Here is an 18,543-nt window from a genome sequence, read left to right as displayed (position 1 = left end):
CTTGGATTGCTGGCCCATCTTTCATGCTTTGGCATATCTGGTTGGAGAGGAATCGATGCATATTCCAAGATGTTCAGCTTGGTGTTTTTCATCTTTGGTGGAAAATATCACATTCTCTTCAAGAAACTATTCTTGTGAAGTGTGAGCTTGATGGGGGTATGGATCCGGTTGATCTTGCTATCTATAATCGCCTCAATTTTCATCTTCAGGATGGGGTGGTAGCTCATAGGTATCCTTATATGTCCAGGTAGCTTCACCATCAGAGGAAGGGTCAGGTTAATCAGGATGGGCACTGGACTCCTCCTCCCTGTGGAGTTTTGAAAATTAACACTGATGGTTCTTCCCGTGGGAATCCTGGCCCTACTAGTATTGGCGGAGTGACTCGTTGTAGTTCTGGGAATGTTAAATTTTTCTTCTCAGTTCATAAGGGTGATTATAATAACAATCTCATGGAAACTCAGGCTATTTTATATGTTGTGGAATAGTGTTGCTTGCGAGGATGGAATAAGATTATCTGTGAGTCTGATTCCTAGGTGGTGGTGAACATGCTTTCTTTGCAAGAGCTTGAGGATGTTAGTTGGCAGCTGGCCACTATTGTTAAGCAGATTATTCTCTTCTCCACCTCTTTTCAGTTCATTAGGTTCACATATATTCCTCGTGAATGGAACAGAACTGCTGATTGTTTAGCCAAATGGGCTTCTAGTCATGATCCGAGTTGGAATATTAGGGATAGGAGGCAACTGTCCTTTGAGATGGTGCAAGAATTTGATGATCTTTTTGCTTAGGATCGAGCTCCTTGTTGAGCTCTCCTTGTTGTATTCCTTTCTATCTTAATAAAATTTTACCCCTCTTTTTCCATTCAGATATTCTGTTTGATTTGTTTATAGTAGAGATTACCATCTACAATAACAGTTATATATAAGAGAGCAGATCAATATTAGCAGGAAGTCAAAACTGAGACTACTGAAGCAACATTTATATTTTTGATATATATCAAAATACTGACAGTACCATTAAAATAAATTCAGACTATCTCTATCAGAGATCCTTATACATTTACAGAAAGAAGTTGAGAAGCTTTGGTTTGTCTCAATCATACAATGGTTTTGACTCCATTAGTATGAATTTAGAAGAATATTAATCAAACCTATTACTAAGGTATGTAAGACCAGAGGTATATCCTAATCATAATGATTGTTCGCCCACTGAATATTACTTCTAGTGTTTGGCATGAAAAATTGTTTGTTCTGATTTCAACTAAAGCAAAAAAACATGCCCAAATACACAAAAATCTTGAACTATTCTATGGAGTTCACTGAAGAGCAAAATGAAACCTCAAAATTAGGTTTCTTGACCATAAAGTAATGCTATTGAGATTAATCTAGTAAAATAGTGATTATGTATCAATATAGCAATGAGGTTTTTGACAAATATCATGTCCTAGATTTCTATGTGAATGTTATTGCCTTACAACATAAAGGGTAGAATGAACAGCTTAAACATCACACACTAATGCTTCATTCCTAGAGTAAAAGTGTTTAATAGTCAAAGTTTGACTTACTTTTCCAAACTTAATTTCTTTGTTATTGTGTGATGTTTAAGGCTGGCCAGGGTAGAACACTTATTGTCTTAGGATGAAACACTGAATATTAAATCCTCTCTTGAATGAAAACACTTCTTCTGCTAAGACTGCAATGAAATATCATAAGGTGACTTAAAGGATCCTTCTTAATGTGGATACTTGCACAATGATAATAACATGATTTGTTTGTATCGCTAGGCAACTTATGCTATTCTCTAAGACTTACCAACTTGATTCAATTGATTTGTCTTCACAATGTGCAATGGATATATCCTTTGACATCCAAATTATGAATATAAATCTTAACTAGAACTTGCAAATCTAAACTATTTCTTGACATAGTTGAAAAATTTGGACATTCTAGAGACTCAGTAGACCAAAAGATTGGACTTGGAAAAGACTCAGGAAAGGACTTGGTAAGGAGTTGACAAAAGAAAAAAATGTAGTTTTACAAAAAAAATTTTAAAAATGCATTTGGAGAACATAAGAGTTATAATTTAAACATTACACATGCCATATGAATCCCAAACCCTCAATATTTGAAATTTCATCACAATTTCAGCAGTGTAAGTTTATAAATGTTTCCAAAATGACATCTACTAGATTTCCAAAACTAAAGACTAAATTTCCATGTCTCCTAGAATAACTCAAATTTTTAGGCCTCAAAATAGTAGGTGTTGAGGTATTTAAATGAGGACTTAATTCTTCTTCTTCATCATCAATGTCCTCATTTTCATCATCCTCCATTTCATCGAGTCAGGTCTAAAACCTTGTTTTGAGAAAGCATAAAGAAAAAATGTCTCCAAAAGTGAAAAATTAAAACAAATTATAAGTTGTTGAGCATGTCTAGGTAGTAACAAGAGTTCGTCACAAGGACTCATAAGTCCTGATGTGGGACTTGCATGAGTCCTTGTGACGGACTTACCTAGACTCTGCTTGTGAGTCCATGGCAAGCCAACCCAGTTCATCATTGGACTCACGAGTTTGTGGCTAATCTAAGCTGAGTTTGATTTTTTTTAAACTATGCTTCTACTTCTAACAAACCACTATTTTCTTATTGGTCTTAAGTTTTCCTTGCATGGTCGAATGACATTTAAATGCACTTAATTTCAATCCATATTTGATCCTTGATTTGCATCAATAGATGAGATTAAGGAAATGATATTGATTTGAACATCATTTGGACACACCTTTGAAGCTTGCACTATGTGAGAGTAGTTTATTACAAAATGCATCTTGTAGAGTCCAAGGATATTCACTATTTCTTGCATCTATAGGAAGAAATAAAAGCATAGCTTAAAAATTTATCAAACCCACCTTAGACTTGCTACAGACTCACTCTACAAAACTCCAAATAAGATCACCATCAATTGCCATGCAAAACACAACAATGAATAATAAAGAAAATTTGGCAATATATTCACAACAATTCTCCAACCATTCTCCCTCTAACAAATGAAAGGGATGGGGTTTATATAGGAGCCCCAATTACAATTAGTGATCAAGCTTAAAAAAAAATCAATGACCTAGATTGATACATTTAAAACCCTAATTAGGGAAACCACAAATAGTCAATGAGAATGAAGTACCACAAAATGAGTCAATGAGAAAATTCAATGGTTTTAGGACCAATGAGAAGGGAAAGTAACTAGTCATTAGACAACTCATCATCCAAGATGTGCACTCCATTCCCCCCTCCCCCCCCCGCCCCCCCTATCAAATTCAATAAACTTGATCGAAATCCCACCATTTTCATCTTTGGAAATACTAGGAGATTGTTATGCTATAACTCTATGATCTCTATCTTCTCAATGCAAGTATCCAATGTGCTATTCTAGTTTGAAGTATGCCTCTATAGATTATTTATGAAAATATAATAAGTGAGAGAAGTCCACTAAATTATCCATTCTCAAGAAAGTTGATGTCTTTGAAGTAGAGTCTTTCCATCTTTTCTTTCAACTCATCCAAATCTGATTCACTAGAACCATTAATGTCAAAACCAAGTAAATCCATGATTTAACAATAACCTTTGCATATATCTCCAAGATAGGATCCTCAACATTTAGACAATTAAACTGTGCATGCTCATATGTAGTCCTTATGGGCAATGAAAGATATCAATGACTAAATTCATAAACACTTTCTTTTTAATTTACTCCTCCTTGAGTTAGAGATGATGCATGAAAAATCTTCAATGCCATGAGATGAGGATTCATCTTGCCTTCAATGGACTAAAATTTCTGCCATGTCTCCTCTAATCCTTGCACTTTATTCATCAACATTATGATGCTCCAATATGCTTGAGCTATCATAATAAGGAAAGTCCTTGCCTTTCTCTTCACATCACTCATACATTCTTTTACCACATCACAAATACCCTAAAAAATGGGGTCATATGAAAAATTGCATCTCTCTTGCATCTTGATGGATTAATATGCATGTTTATGAACTCCACCATCAAATTCTCTAATTTTAGTTTATCCTTCTTCTTTTTTGCGTTATCTATCATTTCTTCAATTACATTTATAGTATCTCTCAATTCTTCAAATTCTTATTTCTTAGTTGTTTTCCCAATGCGAAATGAGCATATATGGTAGTTATTAGGAGCAATTCAATCCCTAGTCCTGTCACCAACTTAGACAACTATATGCAAAGTGCAAGATCCTAACTTAGGTAATGTTCCCGTTATAAAAAAAATAAAAATTAATCAAACCTTTGTTAATGGGCGAATTGATTTAGTATATCTCAAACCCATTTTTATTTAATTATTTTTGTAGGTATGGCCATTGGCTATCTTTGTAAACTGTCAAGAAGTTTCTCCAAAGGGTGTTTAAGTATGAAATGTATGTAGTAGTAGTTATGTGATTGGGATTATTTCTTTGCACTATGACTTTCTATTGGAGTTCAATATTGTTCACCATTTCAGAAGTGAAAGATCTTCCCTACTTGGCTTTCTTCAATTTTGGCGGGATTTAACCATCACCCTATTCCAGCTATATTATTTGGCTCGAATTTGGCAAATCAGAATGCTATCATTATTTGCAACTATAATATAGTCTTGGTTCCAAACTGATGTTTTGTGTGTATTCATTCTTATTGTGTCTCTTACTTGGAAAACCAAAGTCTATTAACATCTCCATATCAATTCGTACATGTTTTATTCATCATTCTTGGTTCTATTGTACACCATCATACATCCCCCTTGATTACACCTTATATGGTCATCTCCTACACTGTATGACCATCCTTCCCAACCATACGACCCTTCTCACTATATTGTATGGCCTTCCCTTTCCAACTATACAATTTCACATCCCTACATAGTACAAACATCCTAAGTAGGCTCCACATCTTTGCATCGTACGACATCTAAAGTAGTTTCCCACCCCATATGGCCACCTGTTATGTTGATAGTAAAATCATGGTGAAGTAAGTTAAGAACATTACAACTCATCTATAGTGATATTATGATTTTTTTTTTGGTTTAAGTTCTTTCACTTTGCTAACTTCAATCAAGACTATATCATTTTTTTCCATAGTGAGTTCATTTCTTCATACTCTACCTTAACCAATCAAGACATGTGGATAAATCCATGCCATCCTCCATCTGTCCATCTTCATTAATTCCCTTTAATGCTTAAATGATCTCATCATCTGATGTAGTACAAGGTTGGTGAATCCCAAAAGGAGGTGACCAAACCCCCATTTAAGAGTCACACAGCAAAAAAATAGCCAAAGGTGCATATGAAAATAACTCTATTATTAACATAAGATCTTCATATATCAAATGAACATAAAAAATGTTGGATTATAAGGCCTTCCTGAATAGGTCAATACAATTAAACAAACATAGACTAGCTCTATCAACAAGCCACTTCTTGATGGTCTTCCTCTTCCTATATCTTCCCCTACAAGATACATCTTACATTACATAAAAATAGCCATTGTGACACATGGTTCAACTCAAAGATCATAATTTTCGATAATCAAGAAACATGTTACAAAGTATAGTTGTGACCCCTAAATTAATTAAATTAAATGAGCAAACACATAATTAAACATAAAAGAACTAGCAATCTCAAATATAGGTCCACATGTGATCCAACAACAAAACTTGCATAGCCTGGAATGTTTGATCAAATGATTACACACTCGAATACTTAGACTGAAATTGCAAAAGAAAAAATAAAGCAAACTATTTTTGGGTTATGGAAGATTACCAATGACCCAAGGATGCTCCTACATAAGACACCAAAGGTGACAAGTATATGTTTCATCAGTACTTATGAGAATGTGGTAGGATTCCAAACATAAATGCCATGTTCATTCTTAACCCATAAATCTTCAACATAAAAAACTACTAAATTTTTCCCAAGCTTACTTCTGTAACTCATTCCTTGATTGTCAACAACAATTATGCTTCTACTAGAAAACTCAAATAAATTACTACCTTTCAGAAAATCCTAAATGATAACTACTCCAAATAGATATTAGATTGATTAATATTTGTAACTATCTTATCTATTAGGTTTTGAAACATTTAAATTGACAATCTTAGTAATACTCAAGTACTTTGCACTTCATTTGCCCTCATCCTTCAAAGGAATTAGAATAAAATTTCTACTATCCTTCTCAATAGTAATAATGTTCTTTCTACAATCACGAATAGCTCCCTTTTCATATTGCCAAGGTCTACCAAGAAAAACATGATAAACAATCATGTTAACCACATCACATAAGACTTCATCCTTGTAAGGTCCAATACAAAAATTAACTAGACATTGTATAATGACATGGATGTTTAAATCTCTACAATCCAATTTTTTGTACCATTTCTTCAAATACAAACCACCATCCATGATGACTTAGCAACATTTGTCTTCTAACTTGCAAATAGTTATAAACATGTTTCCCATCTGAATTGGTGTTGTCTCATGCTTAGCCAACATGATTCTTCTAAGCATAAGAGAGTGAGACTCTTCAATCTTTGGTGAAGCCATATCAACTTTAGGTTCCTAGAAAAATTGATCCTCTTGTACCACTAGGTTTTTCTTATCAAAACCTTTGCTAGGAAATTCAAAAGCTTAGTGTCCCCCATTGCCAAATTTGAAACAAGCACCCTTGAATACCTTATGTGCAAACCTCTTCCTTAGTTTTTTTGATTAGGTTCAATTGCAATCATTTGTTTCCCTTCATCAAAATTAACCAATTTTTTGTCTCTAACTTTAAATTTACCTTGTTTTCTATTTAACTTATATTTTTTCTTCAAGGAATACCGATAAGCATCTTCAACTGAACTAATCCTTAACATACTTTACTCATCTTGAATATTAAGTTTAAGACCATTTACATACCTCACAACCTTTTCCTTTGAAGACTCACGATGTCCAGATTTGATTTGCATCCTATAAAACTCCTCAGTATACTCTTTAAGTGATAAGTTCTTTTGCCTCAAATTCTTCTTGAACAATTCAAGTTCATAGTCCTCAGGTATGAACTTAGCTCTAAGTCTAGACACTATAACTTTCCATCTACTAATCTTAAGTTAGTCATTGTCCTCTCTATTTTTGTGTAATTCTTTCCACCATAAGGCATGCAATGTCCCCAATTTAGAGAATTCCTATAAGCTTAGTTAATTCATCATTGTGACCCTCATGAGATGATAGATTGATTTGAGGGTATTTGTGGATAGACTTTCTATTTACTGTAAGTCAATTATGGGTGTTTACTATATTCAGCAATGTAATAGAGGCACCTAGTGTTTTTCTTCATTAACATTTCATGGGATCAATTTATGGAGTTCATGTTATAAGTTATTTATTAAGTCACTCTTTATAAATGACTATCATTAATTTAAAGTGTGCCCAAGAAGCATCTTAAGTGAAAAGTGTGTTGGAGAAGGCACACTTCACTTTGTGTTATAAAAGAGACTTTATGTAGAGAAAAAAATTCATTATATTGGCTATTGTTTTGATTATTTTTAAAGTTGTTGAAGGTTTTCAGCAAGAGTTTCTTAAGGATTGGTTCCTCTTTTGATTCACACTTTGAGTTGTTGAAAGACATGGTATATTGTGCTCTAAATATCTAGTAAATTATTATTATCATTGTGATCACAATTTTGGTGTTGTTGTACACCAATATTTCTCTCTATTTACTACAAATTGATCAAAACAGTTGGGCATTTTAGGTGCCTGCAAAATCTATTACAAACTATGATTCATTAAAGGCCAGTTGTCTAAATTTTGTTCACATAGTTCTTCTATATTATTCAACTTGGGTAGATAGAATTGGAATTTGTTTCTAACATTGGCTTCCATGCTTTAGTGTCACAAGATACTATTGTTTGGCATCATTAATTTTCTCATATTTGCAGTGATTGTAAATGCCTTAGGCCGTCTCTAGGAAGCTTGGATTAGGCATTATGATCTATCTATTTTAAGAAGTGATTGGACAAGAAAGGGTTGCAATGGAATTTGGAGGCATTTCCTAATTGGTTTGAATGCCATGATCACATAGCAAGCACTTTGATCATCTTGGTTTGCACATACACAGTGTGGCATTGGAAATTACTAATTGCTCCCAGAAAATTTTGGCACCACAACAATCAATTTTTTATTTTTAATTACAAACTACTTGAGAAATGATGCAATAATTTGCAAGCTTATAATTTTAAATCACTAGCTTCATTATTTGTTGTTCATGGTAAATAGTTTGGTTGCACAATAATTATTTGATAAAATGCCAAGTTGTAGTTATATGTCTTAATTATAATAAATCGCTAGTATGCATTCCAAGTGTTTGTAGAAATGTTTCTTGGTTGTAGGTGTAGATTTACATGTAAAACTTCTAATATACACATTTGAAATGATCAATAGAAGTTTTCATTACCACTTGTCCTTTTCTTAGTCATCATTGAGTTGTTTTGCAAGCATTTGATCATTATTTTAAATCATTTCAAGCAAGAAAATTCAATGTGAAATTAAAGGATGGTGACATAGAGGAAGCATACAAAGTGTTTGACAAAATGAATTTGATGTTGTTGGTGTTAGAATTGGTTGAGGTTCTTAAAAGGTAGAAAGACCTTTCAACTTAGTTTGTGCTAACCTAACCCTTTGTGGATCCCTAACATCCTTCAGCTCAAAATAATCTTCTAGTTCATTAATCCAATCAATGAAATCCTCAGGATGAAATGAACTAGAGAAATTGTAAACATATATTATATGACTCTAACCAACTTGTTTAATAGCTCAAAATAATATTTCCTCCTTTGTGGAAATCTCTACTTCATGTGCTTCAAGATCTTCAGCAACTTCTTCATACTTATCCTCTATCTTAGGATTTCTTCTAATCCATTCAAGAAATTATGAATCTCAATTTTCACTTTAGCTTAAATTCCTCAAACATGTGTTCTAACCTCCTAGGATTCATTTTTCTAGGTGGTATACTTAATCAATTATGTAATGCAATTGCCTCAACTTCAGTAATCTAATTGCCAAGTGTCAACTACCTCACTTTTGGCAATCTATTTCCCACACTTGAAATCTACCACAAATTTTTCATTTTGTTCACTACAGGAACAATAATAGCTTCAAAAATCCAAGTTGTACAAGTCCTCTTCAATTCCAAGCTAGAACCATGATCTATAACCTTAAAACCAAAAGAGTTGGTACTTGATAAATTACTAATTAAGATCTAACCTTTCTCCTTGCTTTGATACCATCTGTTGCAATACAAGGCTGGTGAATCCCAAAAGGAGATGACCAAACCCCCAACCAAGAGTCACACAATGGAAAAGCAGCCAGAGATACAACTGAAACAACTCCTTTATTAACTAAAGAACCAATTACATCAAATGAACATCAAACATGCCAAGCTATAAGTGTAATAGCCCCCAAATGGCTCTTGCTAATTTTGGATAAGTAGCTCCAAATAGCAGCAGACTGAGAATGCACACATTTATTGATAATTCCCTCACATGGTCACTATTATTGGCAAGGAGGACATTTTTCAAACTTGCATGCTAACACCAAGCCCATTAGAATGATAGCAGGTAGTCCCAAGTAGATTGAATGGAAAAGAATTTACTTCCCAGAACAAACATGTTGATCACCATTTATAGTCATCTAAAAATCAGTATTAAGAATGCCCCAAACTTTAGTAGTCATGCACACAGTTGTGTAGATGAACAAATACTTGAAATTGCAAAAATAATGTCCAACCCAGGATATAATAAAACAACCCAATAGGGCTTTCAAACCCTAATTTAATTATTCCAATTTACAACATAAATCCTTACCCAACAATTGATATAATTGGGTATGCAAGTCAATGATCTCAAACACTACATTCTTCAACAAACAAAATCTTCCTAGCTGCAATAAATATGGTAATAGAAGATTCCAAACAATTTTCCAAATCACTATACCTCGGCAATGATTTCAAATGATCTCTAAGGAAAGAATTCACAGTACTTCAATTGTGAAGTACCCAACACTTCTCAGCTCCAAGCCCTTATACCTTAGCAAGGACATTAAAATTTAGAATCTCAACAAAATCCATAAAGGCAACAAGAAAATAAATATCCAAGCATGATTTTCTCAACAAATGGGCTTGTATTTATAACCTCCAAATACCCTTTTTGTTGCCCAAATGTAACTTCACTCAAGAAGCTTCACCACACAACATTAATTAGAAGATTCTATTAGATTCTTTCACTTGACTTTGCTTAACTAATTAATAAATGACTCTTTCCAATAATAACTCAACTCTCAACTTAACTGAATTTATAAAGTTAAGTTATAATTTTATAATAAGCCATTTAATAAATTAATAATAATTTGGCCACTAAAAATATAATAACTCCCAAAATACAAACCTTTTAAATATGTTATTTGAAATAGGAGTTACACCTATTATTTCTCTATGTGACGAAATGCACTTTCCAAAAATAGAAAGGGTCCATCTCAATCAATACCCAATTTACCACAAATAGTAAGTACCCAAAACTAAGCCCAAAAAAAGTCCAATCTAAGCCAAATGAAGACCAACCTGTAGCTTACTACATTGTAGAGAAGAAAAGACCCTCCCAAGCCAAGCCACTAGCTCAGGAGACCCTCTATCCACAATAATTAGCCTTCAAGGATCACAGTAATAGGCTAATCCATGAAACTCTAATTCTGGCAAAAATGGGGACATTATAGTCCTCCCTCCCCAAGATTGCTTGTCCTCAAGAAATCTAGCAACACTTTAAACTCCAACCTCCACCTAGATCCCAAATGAAGAAGTGCATGGCATCCCTATCAACATTGAACCAGCTACATGCCAATATCATCAAGATGATCAACATTGCCTACAATGTAGCACCTAGTATCTATGATGATAATCTAAAAGTCAGGGAATCACTAGAAGACAACTCCACATGAAATCTCAACATACTCTTCTTCTCAGTCACCACCCACATAATATATATTGGTTTGGAATCTTGATTGTCACCAACAAAAAATTGAACCAAATCTGCAAATGGTGATAATTGAGTCCAACTCCACTTAGGTGAGTGATCAACATCAACCTCAAACAATAGATTGTCATAGGACAATGTTGCATCCATGTCAAACATAGGATTATCCACAAAGTGAACCTCACCACTGTACTAATCTAAACTATAACATGACTTTGCCTTGACACTATTCACCTCATCATCAATGATATGTGTACTATCATCAGGGCACACATCAATAACTATATACATATTTCTAAACTCCTCATTGGATGGATGGACTGACATAGAAGTGGTTGCTGATATGATAGTACCCTCACATGCTCCTATTGCCACTATTGTTGCATCACCATCAAATACATGATCCTAGAAATCCATGCCAAAAATTGCATCATGTAACTCAACTTGACATGAATTCTTAAATATTCCACCTCAACTATGCTTAGCTCATACGGTGACTCATAAGAAATGTCCCACACATCTATTGCTACAACTATATGATCACATTTTTCTCTTTGAAAAAGTGATATCATGCTTTGCTCAAATATTGGATTCAAAATCAATTGGGTCATCCTTTTATGATTTTGATTCAGCTCATTCACCAACACATCCAACTATTTCACAATATCTCGTATCTCAAATTCTCCATCCCTAGGTAGAGAAGTATGCCCTCTGCAAGTATTGTGAATATCAAACCTCCTGTCACCATCCATAACACTAAAAACTAAATCACATAATCAATCTAACAATGTATAAAGTAAACATTGATCAAAATAATAATAGAGTCCAATTCCTATAGGCTGGTAGGAAACTGCTCTAATACCATTGTAATAACCCCCAAATGGCTCTTGCTAATTTTGGATAAGCAGCTCCAAATCGCAACAGATTGAGAATGCACACATTTATTGATAATTCCCTCACATAATCCTTGTTATGGATAAGGAGGACATTTTCCCAGCTTGTGTGCTAACACCAAGCTTATTAGAATGATAGTAGGTAGTCCCAAGCAAATTGAATGGCAAAGAATTTACTACCCAAAACAAACATGTTGATCACCATTTATAGCAATCCAAAAATCAATATTTAGGATGCCCCAAACTTTAGTAGTTAGGCACACAATTGTGCAAATGAATAGCGATAAGAAATTGCATAAATAATGTCCAACCTAGGATATATTAAAATAGACCAATGGGGCTTTCAACCCTTGATTAAATTATTCCAATTTACAACATAAATCCTTACCCAACAATTGATATAATTGGGCATACAAGCCAATGATCTCAAACACTACATTCTTCACCACACAAAATCTTCCAAGCTACAATAAATACAGTAGTGGGAGATTCCAAACAATTTTCCAAATCACTATACATCAGCAGTGATTTCAAATGATCTCTAGGAAAAGAATTCATAATAATTCAGTTGTGAATTATCCATCACTTCTCAGCTCCAAACCCTTATACCTCAACAAGGGCATCAAAATTTTGAACCTCAAAAAAAGCCACAAAGACAACAAAAGCAAATAAATATCCAAGCATGTTTTTTCCAACAACTGGGCTTGTATTTATAACCTCCAAATGCCCTTTTTATTGCCAAAATGTAACTTCACTCAAGAAGATTTACCACACAACATTAATTAGAAGCTTCCATTATATTATTTCACTTGACTTGGCTTAACTAATTAATAAATGGCTCATTCCAATGATAACTCAGGTCTCAAGTAAAATTATAAAGTTAAATTATAACTTTATAATAAGCCATTTAATAAATTAATAATAATTTGGCCACTAAAAATATAATAACTCCCAAAATACTTACAATTTAAATATGTCATTTGAAATAGGAGTTACACCTATTATTTCTCCATGTGACCAAAAGCACTTTCCAAAAATAGAAAGGGTCCATCTCAATCAACACCAAACCTAACACAAATAGTAAGTACCAAAAACTAAGCCCAAATGAAGTCCAATCTAATCCAAATGAAGACCAATCTATAGCTTACTAAATTGTGGAGAAGAAAAGACCTCCTAAACCAAGCCACTGCCTCAAAAGACCCTCTACCTATAATAATTAGCCTATGAAGATCACAAGAATAGGCTAATCCCTAAAACTCCAATAGTGGAAAAAATGGAGAAATTATAGTAAGGCCTTCCTGGTTATGGCCAATACAAAGAAATAAATACAGACCAACTCTATCAATAGGTCTCTTCCTTATGATCTTCCTCTTCCTCTATCTTCCCCCTCAAGATACACCTTACATTGCACTAATAGCCATCCCAACATGCAAGTTGGCTCAAAGACCATATTAAACCTACAATAATTAGCCTATGAAGATAAGAATAATAGGCTAATCCCTAAAGCTCTAATACTGGCAAAAATGGGGATAATAGTAAGGCCTTCCTAGTTATGGCCAATACAAAGAAACAAGTACATATCAACTCTATGAATTGGTCTCTTCTTGATGATCTTCATCTTCCTCTATCTTCCCCCTCAAGATACATCTTACATTGCATAAATAGCTATCTTGACACACATGTTGGCTCAAAGACCATATTAAACCTACAATAATTAGCCTACAAAGATCACAATAATAGGCTATTCCCTAAGACTCCAATACTAGCAAAAATGGGGACATTACAGTAATGCCTTCCTGGTTATGACCAATACAAAGAAACAAATATAGACCAACTCTATAAATAGGTCTTCCTCTTCCTCTATCTTCCCCCCCAAGATACATCTTACATTGCATAAATAGCCATCCTGACATGCAAGTTGGCTCAAAGACCATAATTTTCCAAAATCATGAAATGTGTTACAAAATATAGGATTGACCCTTGAATCAAATGGGAAAACACAAAAAAGAATAAGAGAACTAGCGAGCTCAAATATAAGTCCACATGTGATCCAAGAACCCATGTGAAAAGCCACAAATCCTCACAATCAAAGAAAATAATCATATAATCAAATTACCACACATCACCTAATGAGCCAACGAAGAACATGCCACCCAAGAAAATAAATTACATCTCCAACCACATGAAACATAAAGATAGATGACCTTAGGAATATGATCCATGATAGTTTCTCATTAAAAAATCAAGCTCACATAAACATAAAAACCTAAAGTAATAGTCATCAATGTCAGTATTATATCTATATCTCCCACTCTTGCAAGTGTGGATTTCTTTGGAATTTCTGTTCTTTCCTTGTAGACTCCAAGCTAATAAAACTACAATTAATGCTTGTCTCTACTACTTGTAATGAAAAAATGTCCCAAGCATATTCCCTATTGTGAAAGAGGAACGTATTCTCTAGGCATGATTTTCCTTCTATATATAAAATTATTATAGTTGTTGGGTCACCTCCAGAAAAGCCATCTTAACTATAGAATACTTGAGAAGTTTTTAGGTTTTGAAGAAAATCCCTACATCTTGATGTAAGTAAAAGTAATGAATTGGATGCACTAATATCCTTCTTTTTTAATCAATCTCATAACCCTATTAGATAGTCTCCTATATAATCCATCTTGAACTATGTGTGTGTGATGTTCATGGTGAAGATGTCATTGATCTTCCTATAACTTTCTTTGTCATATAGTTGTAACTCAAGATAGCAATCATATACTGTGAGTTGACATTTGTCATTTCCAATCACACCCCTACATATGGGACTTTAATACTCAATATTTCATGCTAGCAAATAAATCACATACGAACTCATATAGAATTGCTTTGTTATTCCCAACTTATTTAGTTGAGTATTTTGATTTTCACTAATCATCTTGGCCTAGTTCATCATTATATACCATGTCATTATCTCCTCATTGAAGTAGTACATCCAAGTCTCAAAGAAAGATTCTTGTGGTCTTCCCACAAACATGTTCAACATAAAGATCAAATCACTATATTCATCCATGACATCCACACTTACAAGCTTCATAGACAACTTATAGTGATGTTTTCTTGGTTCATATATTTAGTTCTTATTGATGACATACATACAAATGTCATGTCTCTTTTTATACAATGCTTGAGCTTCTTCCTTAGTTTTGAACTAAATCCTTGAATAGATTGGAAGCCCAAAAGTCTCTCTTACTACCACCTCACTTAGGAGAAAATACCTTCCCTTTGGCTTTAATTCTCTTGGAAATTGAATACTAGTTCTTTGCACTCTCCAATAGGATTTCATTGCACTAAATAGATGATGGAAACCTAGTTGCATGATAGAGGCCACTCTTCATTATGCTAACTACTATGTTTGAAGGTAGATGATCTATAGTTCTAAACATCCTTCTCTTTAATCTCTTCATATCTATGTGCTCTATATTTGTATCTACAACTTTCCTTCACTTAGAGAACCATCAAGGACTTAGGATAAAGTCCTTTAGATAGTTTTTTTTATCATTTTCATATTGTCTTCTATCCCTTTGATTTCTTGCATATCCCTTCTTAAAGCTATAAGTTAGTATGGTCTTTGAGGGACTATTATAAATATTAAATTTTAGGCTTTTAGATACTTGATTAATCCTTGACAATAGATTGAAAATAGAACATGAAGGTGGATTAGAATCTTAAGACAATGAAAAAGACTAGACTTATCCAATTGAATGATAAAATTAGACCCTTAACAATAAAGAAACAATTCTCATTTTATGAGGATAATTTATAGAAACTGTGAAGTAAAAATTAGTCCAAAGCTATGCTAAAGTCATCAAAAATCATGATCCATGGTATTATTATGAATTAAGAGTGAAATGAAAACCAATCATGACTAAGATTTTCTGAGGATAACCCTACAACTTACCTGTTCTAGATGAACTTGAGCTCCAAATTAGTTGCTTTTCACACAAGACTTCCCTCCAAGCACTCAGCAACAACCTCCTTGATGATTGGGTGCACTAATAAATTGTGGGGGTCTTTCTCAAAAACACCCATTTATGATGTTTTTAGATCTAGTCTCAAGACATGATATGTTTCAGACTTCCTTCGGGCAAGAAATGGGTGTCAAAAACAATTCTTCACCTTTATCTGGTTCTTCCACATTTGTTGCATAATATCTAGAGATGGATTCATCATGAGGCTCACTTTTTTTTGTCTTCTTTTTTGTTTCCATTTGCTCCAAAAGTTGCATATTTTCCTCAATTTCCTATTATAAGCATCAATGACCTCTTGGGCACTATCATGTTCATGATTTATAATTATATCCTCAGTTTCAACCTTTTCATGCAAATAATCTCCTAAAATTTTCTTCTTCTTACAAGAGTGGATGTAGCCCTTTGGATCATAATTTCCTCTTGGGTTATGTGAAAATAGAGGAAAATACACTTTTAGTTTCTTATTGGATCACTTTATATGCCTTCTCTAAAACTACGATGAAGTCTCCAAAACTGAGAGTTCCAGGCAAAAAATTTTGTTTATGCAAGGTGCCTCCAAAGTGTTTAGTAATTGAAACCCTCAACTGTCTCAAAATTTCCAAATAAGCCACTCTATGAGAAATAGTCTTTGGCAACATGTAGTGGGCTTCTTTGAACTCATAGATCTGAAATAGGCAAAGTGTTGATAGACATACCAATCTCCCCAATAATGATTCACAAGATTTCTCTTATCAAATTCTTTAGGCCTTAGGAAAGCTTTCATTTTATCAAAAACTTATCACAAGGAAAATCAAACATTTAATAAATTGGTTTCACAATCCACTCCTCAAATTTTTAATAAATTAACTGTGTACATCTAGAATGCCACAAAGAAGTCCATGATTGCATTGACTGATCTCCATCTTTGTTCTTAGGAATTCATCTTAATTCATTTCGCGACATGCCTCTCTTTATGACCATAGAATATTAAAAAATGCATTAACAAAGAATAATGTTTAAAACTAGGGTATTCATTATCCTTACGATTTAGAAAATTCACATGAAATCTTTTTGTGAGATAAGCCACATAGTCAAAAGGTCTTTCTTCATACATTTGAATTATGGCCAAAACCATAGGCCCTTTGTTCATAACATCAGGCACTTCAATTCCTCCCAATTGCCTACATGATATGTATGTGATTTGCAAGTAATGTCAAAATACATTTACATTAAAAGGGGGGTCTTCTTATGTTGTAATCTTACCAAGAACATTTTTGTGAATAGCCAATTCCCAACCAATATATGTGGTATCCATCCTATGGTACTCATTTTCTAACTCCACAAAAGACAAGGGTTTATTACATCTGGGATCAAGGTTAAAAACTTCTTCTAGAGTTTCCACATGAAACTCAATAAATACAATTCCATCAAGATAAAAAATGCATCTTTCAATTAACTTGTAATTTCTAACCACAAGCTCTAGTACTTTCAAATTCAAAAAGGTATTTAGCACAATTAGCTTACCCAAACTTATCTCCCATGACTTGCATAGTGGCACCTCCTTGTTTCTTCTTAAATAGTGAAATATAAAGAGCTCATATCCTCTGATCTCAGTCCATATGTCATCAACATCCTTGTATTTGTCTTTCAATTGATCTCTTTTTGATAAATGTTGCTTTGATCTTCTCAAATTTAGAGTTGGGGCTTGCATTTGGTCTATCATATCTTTGTTTGACTTCCTAATTGAACTGTTGTCTTTTTTTTTTTACTTTCTCCCTTTATATTCAATTTTTTTCATGGGCTTTCTCTTTCAAGAAGAAATAGAACCCTTCACTTGTTTTACTATAATTCCCAGAGAATTCTCTTGCAACTCCTCTCTAACTACAAGCTATCTTTGTTTCTACAAATTTTATGTGTTAAACAATAAAATTGTATAACAAATGCCTCAAAGTATATTCTCATAAATTCACCATATATTTGCCTCATGTGACCTTTTAGCTTTGCCTGATGCAAGCATTAAATAGAAATCCCTTAGTTTAGTTTTGAAATTAGAAATCCTATGAAAATTGTTCCCCGTTGGTGTAACTTTTTTGATGAATAATTTCCATTTGGTAGTAGTAATGTAGCCTAGCTTTTACTCTCCAAAACCCTTATATCATCAAAAGAATGGCATAGGTGACACCAATGTATCTATCACGGATTAGAAAACCTAATTTAGCAATATACCAATAGCAAAAGTTATACTGATGAGATATTTTTTGGAGTACCTTTGTTTGATGTCTCTGGCTTCATCGAAATAAGTCTTCATAATGCCAACATATATGAATCCATTTATTTCATCCATCGCCAATATACCAACCAAACACCATCTTTTCATTTATTAGCATAAGTTATCCCATTAACTTTATTTGGTGTTGAAGCAACTTGAAATCCCTTACTCTAATAGTGTATGTTACTCCAATGATTTCCATAGATCATTCCAATAAGCTCATTGAGTGTCAATTCAAGTCAAAATGTTCTTTAGAAATAGACTTTTCTTTATTGATGGGTTCATCAACAAGACTTATCCTGATCCCTTCATCCTATTCAATTAGCATGGCTTTTCCCAATCTC

Source organism: Cupressus sempervirens, chromosome 10 (genome assembly GCF_028749045.1).
Source record: "Cupressus sempervirens isolate cs-2001-9-10 chromosome 10, ASM2874904v1, whole genome shotgun sequence".
NCBI classification, from domain to species: Eukaryota; Viridiplantae; Streptophyta; class Pinopsida; order Cupressales; family Cupressaceae; genus Cupressus; species Cupressus sempervirens.
This window is presented reverse-complemented; position numbering follows the sequence as displayed.